A 15035-nucleotide genomic window follows, 5' to 3' on the forward strand; every position below is an offset into this window, starting at 1 on the left:
GAATAATTTCTATATGACAGCATTATTTGTGTTCTACAGTTTGATCACATAGATATTTTCCAAAACTAATGTTTTATATTTGCAGTGAAATACATTATTGATGGCTTCTGCAGTGGAAAAAAATGTATTTTTTGCAATGTAAACAGAAACAAATCAGCTTTCTGCATTTACAGAATAGGGCGTGTGTTTGTAAAGTTTTCAGATAGTAAGGATCTGGACAAAGTCTGAATTTTGTTAATGAATAGTATTCATAATATCTTCCAGGAAGGAAAGTTCACAAAGCATGCAATATTTTTACATAGTTATTGAGAAGCTAACCAGTGGAACATATTTTCATGGAAACAAGTATGAGTTTGAGAAAAGAGGAATTAGTAAAAGCATGTCTATTAGCCAATGTTAGTTGAAAACCCATAGTTCATTTTTATGGATATTGGGTTTGAGAGGTATTATTATAAAGTTGAATTGCATCAGGAATTAGACCTAAAAAAATGCTGATAAATTCTCAGTATCATAATATCAGTAAGTCACAAAAATTTAAGCATATCTTATAGAAAGTTATGATATTTAAATGGAATCAGGAAGATGTTTACAATAGTTTGTTGTCTAAAAGAAATCAAATAAGAATAGTTTTTTTTTCTTTAGACAATGTAAATACGATTTTTGTCTAGTAAGTTATTTATGTTTGAACTGTTAAATCTGATGATGAATGTTTGAAAAAAGGCAATGCATTTACAGCTTTTAAAAATCTGTAATTCTACATTTTAAATTCAGAGTAGAACAGGGATAGGTTGCTTAGTATCTCCAAATATTTTGAACTTTATTTCCCGGATTCCTTGCCTGCAGCTATGTTAGCTGAAGATCAAAATGTCTAAAGGACAACAAGTTGCCTATCTCATTTTACAATAAAGTCTTCCAAAATTAATGACATTAGTTAGAAAATAATAATAATAAATGAACAGTATAGCTACTACACTACTATAACAGTCAGTATAGTAGAATTACATAATAGAGGTTTAAAGTCAAGCACAGCTATATTGACAGGTTGATAATGTACTTTTATCTGACAATGACTCCAAATTAAATCATTTAGTTAATATGGAGAAAAAGTAAGTTAAACTGATGGCTCAAGGAACTGAATGACTTCAGATTTGTTTTGGCTTCTGTACTTCATCTCATCTGATATGAAACTTTCTGCTGTTTTCATAATGATTGTATCATTATGGCATTCCCAGCAATTTGGAAATGCACACTACCAAACATAGAATTATATAATAAATTAGCAAAACTTGTTACATTTTTATGGTTTCTTAATTTCACACCTTCTGAATAATAATGAGAAGCAGAAATGATAAGTATTTTAATTTATCTGTCTTTAATGTGCTGTAGAAGATTTAAAAATTGCTGAAAAGAATCTATCGCAATGTGCTGAAATTATGAGCAATTGTGGATCAACTGACTCAGCCTAAACATTTTTCCTCTTTTAGACTTTTGAGTATGGGTAGAAGTATAAAAAAACCTACTGCTAAGTATAGATATTCTCAATGTAGTGAAGTAAACATCACATCTGAACAAAGTACCTATTAATCTGCATATTTTCCCCCTTTGGAGTTTTCCAGTATTACTGCCAACGTGGTCCTGTACACAGTGACTTACTATGCTTGGAAATGCTTAAAATAGTTTGTGTGGCCATTGGGTTTTTTTCTTTTTAAAGGATCACTCTGTCCTGGAAATATATTACTAATAATAAAACAACTTTTTAAAGTTGTTTTTAAAGGTTAAGTTTATCATTCCTAAAAGAAATTTATTTTTATTTGTGAATTTTCTGATGGGAATTTGTCTAGATAGACAACCCAATAGAAACATACTATGTGAACTCATTCAGTTATGGTTGTGATCAAAATCAGTCCTATTTAAGCTGCAAAATATCTCCATAGTTATGAAAATTAATTATGGTGATGGCCAACATCTATCCTATTTAAATATTTTGGTTCAAAATATTTGCAGCAATGAAAATATGAAGCTGCTTCATTGCAACAATGAAGTTAGTTTATGAACAAAACATTCTTCTTAACATTAGGTGGGTTCTTGCAAGTATTACTGAGACAGTATAGTAACTTTCAACCCAGCATCAAACTGACCTTTGAACAGTCTGCAACAGATTTATTTCTGAAAACACCTGCAAACCTAGAAAATATAACTGAAAACACTACCTTGCTCCAAAAATGTACTGACCACTGATTACTTTTATATGGTGCCTGGTTTCTATCCATCATAACCTCACATGATGTAATTTTTCATTGTTCAATCCTTTGAGTCTGCAATATTGGCATGTCAGACATTTCTCACGCTAAAATGCCCACCTAACAAAACGGGGAAAAAAACCCCCAACAACAACCAGCAGGTATATAGACAAGACAGGAAAGAATAGGCTAGGGAGAGAACTAATCCTTATTATCACCCCTAATTCACAGCTCAAAGACTGCTCAAATGTAGGACAAATAATTTTCCTATATATAAAAGTCAAGATGGCAATCGTGCCATACAATCAAAGCCTTGCTCCATTTTACATGTATTTTGGATTTAAAAGGAATCAGCTTCCATTGTATAGCACCATTTGTGCTTTTTTTTTAAAAAAATATCCCCATCTTGATACAGGTCCACAAACCAAATTCCAGATGCTAACTCCATATATGCATATTGCAAATGACATTTTTTGACCCACAATATTAATTTTAAATGTGAATTACGTTGTCATTGATCAGTATAAGCACGGTCAATTATTTGACACATTGAAGCAGGTCTGAAATAAGATATTACAATATTTTTGCTTGTTTTTTTGTCTTCTTCCTTTGCTATTTTTACAAATTACTGAAGGCAGCAGTAATACTAATTACTAATGCTAATACAGGCTTCCTTGTCCTATTTTCCCTGGAAAAACAACCCTGTGAGGCTGAGACTGAATGACTGACCCAAGATCACTCAGCTGGCTTTCACGGCTAAGGCAAACCACTACATCAAACTGGCTGTCAGTTTTTAATATATAGAATATATTGAAATATATAGAAATTTATATAGAAATTTCAGTATATAGAAATCAGTAGTATAAGGACAAGTTCTCCAAGGAGTACGGTTTCAGGATTGCCAGTTTTGAATGTAACAGTTTCAGAAACCTATTTTATAAGCTTGCCAGTGCATAATTGTCTGCTTCACATTCAACAAGTGGCATAGAGATAATAAGATCTAGCAGTAGAAATCAAAGTGAAATTAAAGTTTTAAGACAAAAGGCAATGTCTCTTCAGCAGAGATCTTTTTCTTGTTTCTACTTTATTTCAGAAAAAAATAATTAAAAGTATTATCTTTAAAAGATTAAACTCACAATGACATTAATTTTTAAAAAAGGTTTTTTTTAAAAGTGTGATTGATGTGGGAGGAATTGTGAAAAGCATAAACAGGAAAAAACCCCTTCCCCAAAATATTGTTACAGATGCTTCTATGACATTACCAAGAAAGGCACTTATAATTTGCAATATGATAGACTTCAAGGCCATTGGTTTAGTAATTAGCCCCCCTAATTTACAGTGTTTTGAGAAGTTACCCTGCATATGCAAGTTCACTTAATTCTGCTCTCTGATTAATACAACTCAGTGCTAAAAGCAACTTAATGATTTCTGTCATCAATTCTCATTGCCACCCAAAAGAATATTTCTAATGATTTCTTCAGTTCAAACCAGGAACTACTATATATTTCTGTAACAAAATATCTATTTATCTAGATATTTCCTCAACTAAGGAGTACTGATGAGGCAATGAGAATTGTAGCTGAACATATCTGGAAGGTGCCAAGCACCATTACTCTGCTCTTTGTAACATGAAAGACACCTTTATTTGCTGTCAAAAGCTACAGGGAGTTTCACAGTCAGCATTGTGTTACAAAATAGAAAAAAGCACCTCTAATGTTTGAATTAAACTATCAGACCCAGTATTATTCTAGACTGTTTACTTATCCTATTATTGTAAAATATATTCTACTTCCACTGCAGAGACGGATTATATACTTTAAGAGGCTCATTAGTTATACAGATCCTGATTCTTTATCTTGGTCTTTGGTATAGAACACATAAGTTATGCTCCTGGTTAAAATTTATTAGGGCTTCATAATTCTTGATGTGATTCCTGACCTCTAAATATACCATGTGTCACAGAAATGAAGTGTTGAGCTTCATTTCTGGAGACCTCAGTGATAACATATTCAATCTCTAAACTTACACTGATTCAACAGTTCCCCTACTCCCTCCCCTGATATATTTTTGCCTTGGGCAAAATCACACAATATACTCTTGTAACCCCTGCCAAGTATTTACAAAAGAATCACAATAATTCATCCTTTGGTGAACTACTCTTTGAATGCAGGCTGTGGAAACACCAGACTCTGAAATTATAATACAGTAGCTCCTCTGTCTTCTCTTAAACTCCTACCACATCACAGAATTTCTCTGGGGAGTCTTTATCCTCTTCCTCAAATTCCTCATTTCCCAAGAGTTTGCCACACTTCCATCAAAATGGATTGATGACTTGGCAGATGTCCACAGCTTTATAAAAAGGTTCTCCTGATCCAAGCAAAATTTTTTAAAAGGCAGTTCTCCTTTCCCTGTGTGACCTTCATAATACTGGCACTAGTTGTTACAAGATGTTCTTGCCATCTTCTTTATCTCCATCCAAGTTGGACTGAATTTCTTTTGGGTCCCCCTTAGACCCGGCATTCAGTTTTGAATGAGGAGATTCATAAAAGTTCTTCTTGAAGACCTTGTTCTTCAGGCCATCTTTCAGAAAATCAAGACCTTTCCTTCCTATTGATGTCTGAAGAGCACTTAGCTTCTACGTGAATCAAATGATGCTGTTCCAGAGTCCAACAGTTGTGTCCTTCCAGAGAATTTATTCTTTCTTCACAATGTTCTCCCAAATAGATAGTAGGAACAATGACGTTTTTTTATTAGTTGGCCAAACTGGATTAACCTCATGTTTACTCTATGAAACTGATGGCAGCATCTGCAGTTTTAGCAAAAATCCTTGTCGGGAAAGCTGTGAGCTATGAACTGAGATTCCAGCAGACTTTCAAGATCAGTGCTTTTGCTACCTTTCCATGTTAGCATTACACTGTGATTCACGCAAAGTATCGAGAGAATAATAAACATTAATGGTTTAACATCATTGTTGGCCATATGCCACAGCTGAGTGGTAGTAGTTCAAGAAGACAGATCACTAACCCTTGAGAGTAATCTACTGTATTTTATATGGCATTGTTCACCCAGAAGAGTACCAAAGTGCTCTGCAAGTGAATATATATTCATTAGTCTTGGCAATGGTAAATGCTGTAATTTATATTACATTACAGGTATCTGTTATAAATCCCTTTATTCATTTCCTGATATTTTTGTTATTTGGGCCTCAGACTTTTTGTGTGTGTTTAACTTCTACTTCTACTAACCATCTTCATCAGTGGGGGTTTTTTCAGTGCCATACTTTTCCATTTCACTGTCCTATGTCCTATGTTTTACAGAATTCCATAATGGTGTCACAGCACAGGAATATTCTCTGAGCATGAGATAGATATAACATTATTTGAGAAAATGATATATTGTGTTTTTAAAAATAGCAGGTCATTTTTCTAGCTATGGTCTCCTTGAATAAATCTGAGTATAATTATATATAATAGTTCATGGTTATAAATAGTCTTACACATGGCTATTTTTTTCACAACCCTGTAGCATTTAAAATCTTTTCCCAGTCCTTTTGATCTTCAGAATAATTCTAGATAAATGGAAAAGAGATGGCAACAATTCAAAAGGAGCAGCATCGTAAGGACCTTTCTTATCAAAACAAAGTTTGAGAAGTTGTTCTTACAGCTTATATTGCATTATAACTGACCACTCTGAAACGCTTCATTTCATATCACTTAATTTATGCAGCCCCTTTTCTTTTAATTATGGTCTTGCCCTTCTGCTCTTCTTGCAATGATTGTTTTTCTGCTAGTTAGAGCCATTCATACTTTCCATTGAAATAAATGGGATGGTTCAAGCACTCATTTTAAGAATAGTGAAGGGAATATTGAGGCTTTTACTTTATTGTGTTCTTAAGATACCAGGCAGTTCATCAAAAATACACAAAAGGATACAAGAAAAAGAACATCAATCATCCAGGTTTTCTCATTTTCATTTAAAGAAGTTCCAATACTGTTGTATTTTCCTGACTTTTTTCATCTCTTCTCTTAACCACCACCTATCTAAATTTCAATCACTTTCTTACAAATTACCGTATATACTCGAGTATAAGCCGATCCGAATATAAGCCGAGGCACCTAATTTTACCACAAAAACTGGGAAAAACTATTGACTCGAGTATAAGCCGAGGGTGGGAAATGAGGCAGCTACTGGTCAATGTAAAAAATAAAGATAGAGCCAAGTAAAATAACATGAATATTTATTTGAACGAAAAACAATAAAAGTGCAAAAGGGGGAAGGAGGATTCCCAGCTTTAGAAAATTTAGAACTACGCCGCCTTTGGTATGACCTGAGCATAGCTCATAAAATTATCTGCTACAATGTACTTCCTATCAATGACTACTTCAGCTTCAACCACAACAATACACGAGAACACAATAGATTCAAACTTAAAGTGAACCTCTCCAATCTAGATTGCAGAAAATGTGACTTCAGTAACAGAGTTGTTAATGCCTGGAATGTGCTACCTGACTCTGGTCTCTTCCCAAAATCCCCAAAGCCTTAACCAAAGACTATCTAGTATTGACCTCACCCCATTCCTAAGAGGTCTGTAAGGCGTGCATAAGAGCACCAGCGTGCCTACCGTCCCTGTCCTAATGTTCCCTTTAGTTGTATTCCTTTTATGTATTCAATTCATGCTTATATTTATATAATTATTTAATATGTATTTGACAAAATAAAATGAATGAATGAATGAATAGAATAGAATAGAATAGAATTTTTATTGGCTAAGTGTGATTGGACACACAAGGAATGAATGAATGAATGAATGAGTGAGTGAGTTACTTCAACAACATTGTCTCACAGAAATTGACAATACAACTGCAAGCATGAAAATGAGTCCTCCTTTAGCTTCCAAGGGACCAGGGTGCCTCTGAAGGTCAGTGCTCTAAGCACTAAGAACCCAGCACAAATCTAAGCCTGTATGCACACCAATAGTGAAAATACCCTGCACAGTGTCTCTTGGCAGAGAAGGTTAATTTTCATAGACGTTGGGGTGGCTCTTTTTTTTTTTGGCAGGGCAATAAGGATCTCTAATATCATTAAACCCAAGTGTGAGGAAAAAGACAGCAGCTAAAATGTTAAGGCCAGTTGTGTGACCTTCTCCAATACAGTTGGCCTGGCTGTTTGCCAAAACTTAAAACACCCTCCCATCCCCCCCTCCCTGCTAAAGCTTCTTTCTTAAAACAATTGTGGTCTTTGCCTTTCATGTCGCTCAACCTTTCACCTGCCAGGTTCCTAGCCCTTCACCCTTGACCCACTGCTGTGTTTGCTTAGCATTGTGCCAATCGACTTTAGAAGTCTGTGTGTGTGTGTGTGTGTGTGTGAGAGAGAGAGAGAGAGAGAGGGAGGGAGGGAGGGAGTGCAAAAGGGGGAAGGAGGATTCCCAGCTCTAAACAAAGGGAAATCCCGGAATGCCAGCGCGAAAGGCGGTGCTCGCGTTCCTCCTCCCTTGCTCAAAAGCCCCAATAACCTTCACCAGCAAGGCAGACCCCACGGAAGGAAGGGGACGGGCTGACTCACCGAGCATCTGGCTGAAGAGCAGCTGCTCCAGGTCGCCCAGCACGGTGAAGCACGGAGGGAGAAGAAAGAATGAAAGAAGGGGAGGAACGGCCCCTCCTTTCTCTCTCTCTCTCTCTTCCAGCGCCACGGAACAGAAGGGGACTAGGGCGCGCACACACACGCCCAGCTTCTGAAGCACGGAGGGAGAAGAAAGAATGAAAGAAGGGGAGGAACGGCCCCTCCTTTCTCTCTCTCTCTTCCAACGGGAAAACGCCTTTCGCTATGGGGAGAGGAGGGAGGGAGGAGGAGGGAGTGCAAAGGGGAAGGAGGATTCCCAGCTCTAAACAAAGGGAAATCCCGGAATGCCAGCGAAAGGCGGTGCTCGCTCCTCCTCCCTTGCTCAAAAGCCCCAATAACCTTCACCAGCAAGGCAGACCCCACGGAAGGAAGGGACGGGCTGACTCACCGAGCATCTGGCTGAAGAGCAGCTGCCCCAGGTCGCCCAGCACGGTGAAGCACGGAGGGAGAAGAAAGAATGAAAGAAGGGGAGGAACGGCCCCTCCTTTCTCTCTCTCTCTCTCTTCCAGCGCCGCCGAACAGAAGGGGACTAGGGCGCGCACACACACGCCCAGCTTCTGAAGCACGGAGGGAGAAGAAAGAATGAAAGAAGGGGAGGAACGGCCCCTCCTTTCTCTCTCTCTCTCTCCTCCAACGGGAAAACGCCTTTCGCTATGGGGAGAGGAGGGAGGGAGGGAGGGAGGTTGGCTTGCTTATCCAACCCTTCCCGGCTAGCCATCCAGCCCTTCCCAGGAGAAGGCGAGGAGTTTTGGGCGAGCGACCTTTTTGCTAGAAAGCGGAGCGGCTGCCCCAACACCACCAGCCGGGTGAGCTGCAGTAACTCCCGCCAGGCTATGCATTGGCGCGGGGAAGCCCTGGCGGTGCAGTCCTTCTCGGCTGAGGGAGGGAGGGTTTCGATCGCTGCCGCCGCGAGAGCCACCCCAAAGGCCAGAAGAAAAGGTCATTCCATCGGAGTAATGGAGCGAAGGCTCCTTCCTCTCCCGCCTTACCCATGCTGTGCGAGCCCGGCTGGGCTGCAACCCTGCCGCCGCCGCTCCTTCCTCAGCCTCCCGGGGCTCGCGCTCTAGCAGCCGCCAAGCTCAGGCCGGACTCGCAGCTCCCCATCAGCACTGCACGGGCGCGATTCGGGCAGGAGGAGTCGGGCTCGCCCGCGGGCGGCGGCGGCGGCGGCGGCGGCGGAGGCGCCACCGCCACAGAGCGAGCCCGACTCCTCCTGCCCGACCGCGCCGCGGCGAGTGCTGATGGGGAGCTGCCTTACCCATGCTGTGCGAGCCCGCTGGGCTGCAACCCGCCGCCGCCGCCGCTCCTTCCTCAGCCTCCCGGGCTCGCGCCTAGCAGCCGCCAAGCTCAGGCCGACTCGCAGCTCCCCATCAGCACTGCACGGGCGCGATTCGGGCAGGAGGAGTCGGTCTCGCCCGCGGGCGGCGGCGGCGGCGGCGGCGGCGGCGGAGGCGCCACCGCCACAGAGCGAGCCCGACCTCCTGCCCGAATCGCGCCGCGGCGAAAGTGCTGATGGGGAGCTGCCTTACCCATGCTGTGCGAGCCCGGCTGGGCTGCAACCCGCCGCCGCCGCCCTTCCTCAGCCTCCCGGGCTCGCGCCTAGCAGCCGCCAAGCTCAGGCCGACTCGCAGCTCATCAGCACTGCACGGCGCGATTCGGCAGGAGGAGTCGGTCTCGCCTGCGGGCGGCGGCGGCGGCGGCGGAGGCGCCACCGCCACAGAGCGAGCCCGACCTCCTGCCCGAATCGCGCCGCGGCGAAAGTGCTGATGGGGAGCTGCCTTACCCATGCTGTGCGAGCCCGGCTGGGCTGCAACCCTGCCGCCGCCGCCGCCCTTCCTCAGCCTCCCGGGCTCGCGCCTAGCAGCCGCCAAGCTCAGGCCGACTCGGCAGCTCCCCATCAGCACTGCACGGGCGCGATTCGGGCAGGAGGAGTCGGGCTCGCCCGCGGGCGGCGGCGGCGGCGGCGGCGGCGGCGGCGGCGGAGGCGCCACCGCCACAGAGCGAGCCCGACCTCCTGCCCGAATCGCGCCGCGGCGAGTGCTGATGGGGAGCTGCCTTACCCATGCTGTGCGAGCCCGGCTGGGCTGCAACCCGCCGCCGCCTCCTTCCTCAGCCTCCCGGGCTCGCGCCTAGCAGCCGCCAAGCTCAGGCCGACTCGCAGCTCCCCATCAGCACTGCACGGGCGCGATTCGGGCAGGAGGAGTCGGGCTCGCCCGTGGCGGCGGCGGCGGCGGCGGCGGCGGCGGCGGCGGCGGCGGCGGCGGCGGAGGCGCCACCGCCACAGAGCGAGCCCGACCTCCTGCCCGACCGCGCCGCGGCGAGTGCTGATGGGGAGCTGCCGAGTCCGCCTGAGCTTGACGGCTGCTAGAGCGCGAGCCCCGGGAGGCTGAGGAAGGAGCGGCGGCGGCGGGGTTGCAGCCCAGCCGGGCTCGCATAGCATGTGTAAGGCGGGAGAGGAAGGAGGCTTCGCTCCATTACTCCGATGGAATGACCTTTTCTTCTGGCCTTTGGGTGGCTCGCGGGCGGCGAAGCTCGCGGTCGGGAAACCTCCTCCTCAGCCGAGAAGGCTGGCGGCCCCTGCCCAGCCCTCTCACTGCACCACCAGGGCTTCCCCGCGCCAATGCACAGTCCGCCAAGTTTGCGCCGTCCGCCCACCAGACACGGGAATGGGGCCGCCTGGGGCGACAAATCCCGCGAGACCTCGGCGGGCCCGCCTCCCGCCCCTCCCATGGGAGTCCGCTCGTACCCCTCCTGTGCGGGTTCCCGAAGACGTAGACTCGAGTATAAGCCGAGGGGACGTTTTTCAGCACAAAAAACGTGCTGAAAAACTCGGCTTATACTCGAGTATATACGGTATGTTTCTATTATGGTGATTCATGGCTAGTTTTCAATAAGTAATGACGCTGCTTTATTTAAACAAATCCTTGTTGGGATAAGTAGCATTTTACGGTAGATCCATATAATAATTCAACTGATTATGTACTTTCAAGTTGGTGTAAACGCTTAGAATTGCATAACTAGACCCAAGATGATCTGTCCCCAATCTGGCCCTTCAGATTTTCTAATGGTAACCACATTGCTTCTAAAATCCAGCTTGTTTACTTGCCGCTAGTTGTTCTTTCCCTTCCTTTCACCTTTCCCAGCATTACAGACTTCTCATATCAGTTATGTCTAATACCACTGTTGTGGCCTCTTGGTCACCGGCCCCTGCAACAGCTGAATTAGATGAAGAGGAGGCATGGAGTCAGGGTCAGCATCAAGGTAACCTGAGCGATCCGGGGGGGGGGGATTTATTTATTTATTTATTTTTATTTATTTATAATTTAATTTCTATATCACCCTTCTCCCGAAGGACTCAGGGCGGTTTACAGCCATATTTAAAACAGAAAATACAAACAGCAAGTTTAAAACATAATTAAAAACAAATATTTAAATAGGCTGAATCAAAACTAAAACAGTCATAGACCGACATAAAACCCACTTAAAATTACAATTTAAAATTATGCTTAGGCCAGTCCTGCACGATGAAATAATAAAGTCTTAAGTTCACGTTTGAAGGTCCGGAGGTCGGGGAGTTGGCGTAACCCTGGAAGCAGCTCATTCCAAAGGGCCGGTGCCGCCACAGAGAAGGCTCTCCCCCTGGGGGCCACCAAACAACATTGTTTGGTTGACGGCACCCTGAGCAGGCCCACCCTGTGGGAGCACACAGGTTGTTGGGAGGCTATCGGTGGCAGAAGGCAGTCCGTAAATAGCCCGGTCCTAAGCCTAAAGGTGATAACCAGCACCTTAAATTACACCCGGAAGGCTACCGGCAGCCAGTGCAGGCCGCGCAGGATAGGTGTTATGTGGGAGCAACGAGGTGCTCCCTCTGTGGAGCTGTCAGAGGGAGAGAGAGACAGAGGCGTATATCCGTCAGTCTTCAGATGGAGAATCAACAGCCTCAGGTCTGGAGGTGGCTGATGAGGAAGAGGAGAAACAGCTGGGTCCAGTCCCTGACGTGCGGATACGCAGAAGGCAGAGGAGAGGAGAGCAGTGGAAATCTGTGGGCTGATCCTTGGGACGGAAGAGCCATGGCTGCTAGCAAAACCTCACCCTAGCTCTGGGGATAAAAGGCAGGGGGAGGAGATGGATAGATGTGGCAGACAACTATTCATCTCCCTGCCGGACAGACTTGTTAGCCTGCTTTGAGAGAGAAACTTTTCGCCAGGGCTGCTGGCGAAATGATTCCTCCTAATAAAGTAATCATTGATTTAAATACAGAGGGTTTGTTGTGTTAGGGGAGCTTGGTCAGAACAACCACATAACACAAGGCTACAAAAATTTGGGCCTATATAGTAGCTAAGATCATACCATAAATGGTCAAGACAATTTAAAAAATTGATCTCTTTGCTGCTGAAGGAAAATGTATATAAAATGTATATAAATCAGCCATTATTCTATAATGGAATACTACATGCTCCCTGTCATCACAGTGTATGTTGGATCCATAATGGATTATTTTGGGATGTTTCTTTGAATATACCCTCCAAAGTGTTTTTTTCTTTTTTTTTACAGTCTTAATTTTTGGGATTCCAGGCAGCATTACTCATATCTCACCTTTGCATATGGTTGTTTCCACCGGATAAGACACTTATAGATTAAGGTTGTAGTTTGTCTAGAAGTAATTTTTTTTTATCATTTTCATCCTTCCTTTTTTAAAAAAAAAATGGTTTCACTTGGATTCTTTTGTAATTCCAGCACTAAGCCATATAATATATGGATTTAAGAAGCTTATTTTTATGCAGTGCTGGAGTGTATGAAAACTGATAAGAGCTACTGACTAACTAATGAAAGGATTAACACTGTGAATTCTATATGCTGCATTCCTGATGTTTTTACTACATCCCCCATTACTTTAGTGAAAGATTGAAGATAGCAGAACTAAAATGTTTGGTTTTTTTTGCTATAGACTGTCACAGAGAAGAGGTCAGTTGGTGGTATGTAACTATTAAGCTGAATCACATTTTTTTTGTTTGTCAGAACCAACCTTCACCCCAGAACTGTATGAATTGGGTGGTTGATAGAGCACTACTATGTCTGGCATCTTGAGTTGCATTTGGGGGTGGCGGGGGGGAAAGAGGAGGATAAAAATCTAAAACAACAAAAGCAAAAAATACCTTGTTTGGTAAGAAAGTACAGGTAGTCCTCAACTTATGACCACAATTGAGCCCCAATTTTTTGTTGCTAAGTGAGACATTTGTTAAGTGAGTTGTGCCCCATTTTATGATCTTTTTTGCCACAGTTGTTAAGTGAACCACTGCAGTTGTTAAAGTTAATTACACAGTTGTTGCGTGAATCTGACTTCCCCTTTGACTTTGCTTGTCAGAAGGTCACAAAAGGTGATCATGTGACCCCAGGACACTGCATCTGTCATAAATATGAGTCAGTTGCCAAGTGTCTTGAGTTTGGATCATGTGACCATGGGAGCACTGCAATGGTCGTAAGTGTGAAAAATGGTCATAAGTCACTTTTTAAAAGTTCCTTTGTAACTTCAAACAGTCACTAAATGAACTGTTGTAAGTCAAGGAATATCTGTACACATTTGCTTTTAAGGTTGAAAATGCGGATGAAGGATTGGAGAAGTTTAAAGGGCAGAAGGACATTTCAGGCTCAACATTTTTGTGAATCTCTTTTCCTGATTTCAAAAGGGGATGTTTTTCTGCATAGTAGTATGGCAATTGCAACTGTAATTAATTCATAGGTAAGGATTTTGAAGTAAATCTAGGTTGCAAGAATTCTGTAGGCAGTAATCTGAACTCCACAGGAGTAGTAGAAATGTACACTATAAAATACTGATGGAAAATCATTCAAAGAATAAAGTGATTGCTTTGGCGAAAACAATATATCTTTCTTGTGTTTGTTTTAATGCACTTTTGACCCGTAGAATTTCCATGTGAACACAAATAGATGTGCAAATACTTTTCTCTTAAACTATACATTGTGTTGTGTCTGCGCCCCCCGAGCCGGGCCTCCTGCCAGAAAGTGACTTGGAGCCGGGTCTGCTGCCAGAAAGTGACTTGGAAAGTGCGGGGGAAGGGCCGTCAGGACTTATGTCAGGAGCACTGGCTTCCCTGGCTCAGCTCCAGGAGTCAGAAACAGGCCAGGTGGAAGAGATAATGAGGCCTCCTTCCCCTGACTTTTTTCCTCCCTAGGCCACGCCTTCAGACCCAGCTGATAAAAATCAGGCTTAGTTGGATCCTAGGTTTCGTAGGCAGGAGTGGAGGGTACAACAGAAGCAGGGGTGGGGCAGGCCTAGGAAGTGCTGAGTCATGGACCCACACCCCACAGGATATAAAAGACAGCGAGAGATGCTGTGTCTCTTTGTAACAGGCAAATCCACTGATTAAGAGCTGAAGTTTATTTCTGAGTGACTCACCAGCATCGTGGAAGATAACGGAGGCTCTTGGCAGACGCTGGCTATTCTGCTGCCAGAGCTGATAGTGCTGGCTAATTAAGCCATCACTCAGACGGAGGCGAGGCAGGACACAACACATTGAAGATCTTAATTACAGATTTGAAAGTGTACTGTACTGTTTCAACTGTACTGTTTGAAACTGTTCACAACTCTTGCATTCTCATGCCATACAACAATTTTATGCGATGATTCAATGAAAATAACATAGGCTGACCTTTTAAAAGAGCCATAAATACAGTTGATTTGACTTAAAGCTTAACAATATTACATTTTTTATTTATTATTAAATTAAATGAATGGTAGTCTAAAATCTCTTTGTGTAGAAAAATTCATATTTTACTTGCTGGTCAGTTAAAATAAAGCATCCGCACACCAATTATTACTTTTTCTAAATAAAACTGAGTGAAATAATTAGACCATGTTAATCCTACATCAAATTAGACCACTTGAATAATGTGTGCGTTTTTCTACACCTAAACCCAGATGTTTGAAGAACATCTATTCAAGCAACCAAGAACAGCCAAGGTAAAAAAGTAGGTGGGATCAAGATAATAGCCACATTTGATTTATTTTAAATAAAAATGTAAGGTGATTTAAATTTAATGTATTACATATAACGAATAAGATTACTCCCCGTGCATTTAATAACTTAATTCACAGCAATTAACTTGAATGGCAACTTTTCAAGGACTTTGGGGGAATGAAGGCAGTTGTGCTGCTAA

At 43.1% G+C, this 15035-nt stretch overlaps 1 protein-coding gene across 4 annotated transcripts in view; it reads left to right on the forward strand.

Moving 5' to 3' along the window:
* The window catches only part of SLC44A5 (solute carrier family 44 member 5), a 207634-nt gene that overhangs the window by 117960 nt on the left and 74639 nt on the right, over positions 1–15035 (forward strand). The window lies entirely within an intron of this gene.

Source organism: Ahaetulla prasina, chromosome 3 (assembly GCF_028640845.1).
Source record: "Ahaetulla prasina isolate Xishuangbanna chromosome 3, ASM2864084v1, whole genome shotgun sequence".
Classification (NCBI taxonomy): domain Eukaryota; kingdom Metazoa; phylum Chordata; class Lepidosauria; order Squamata; family Colubridae; genus Ahaetulla; species Ahaetulla prasina.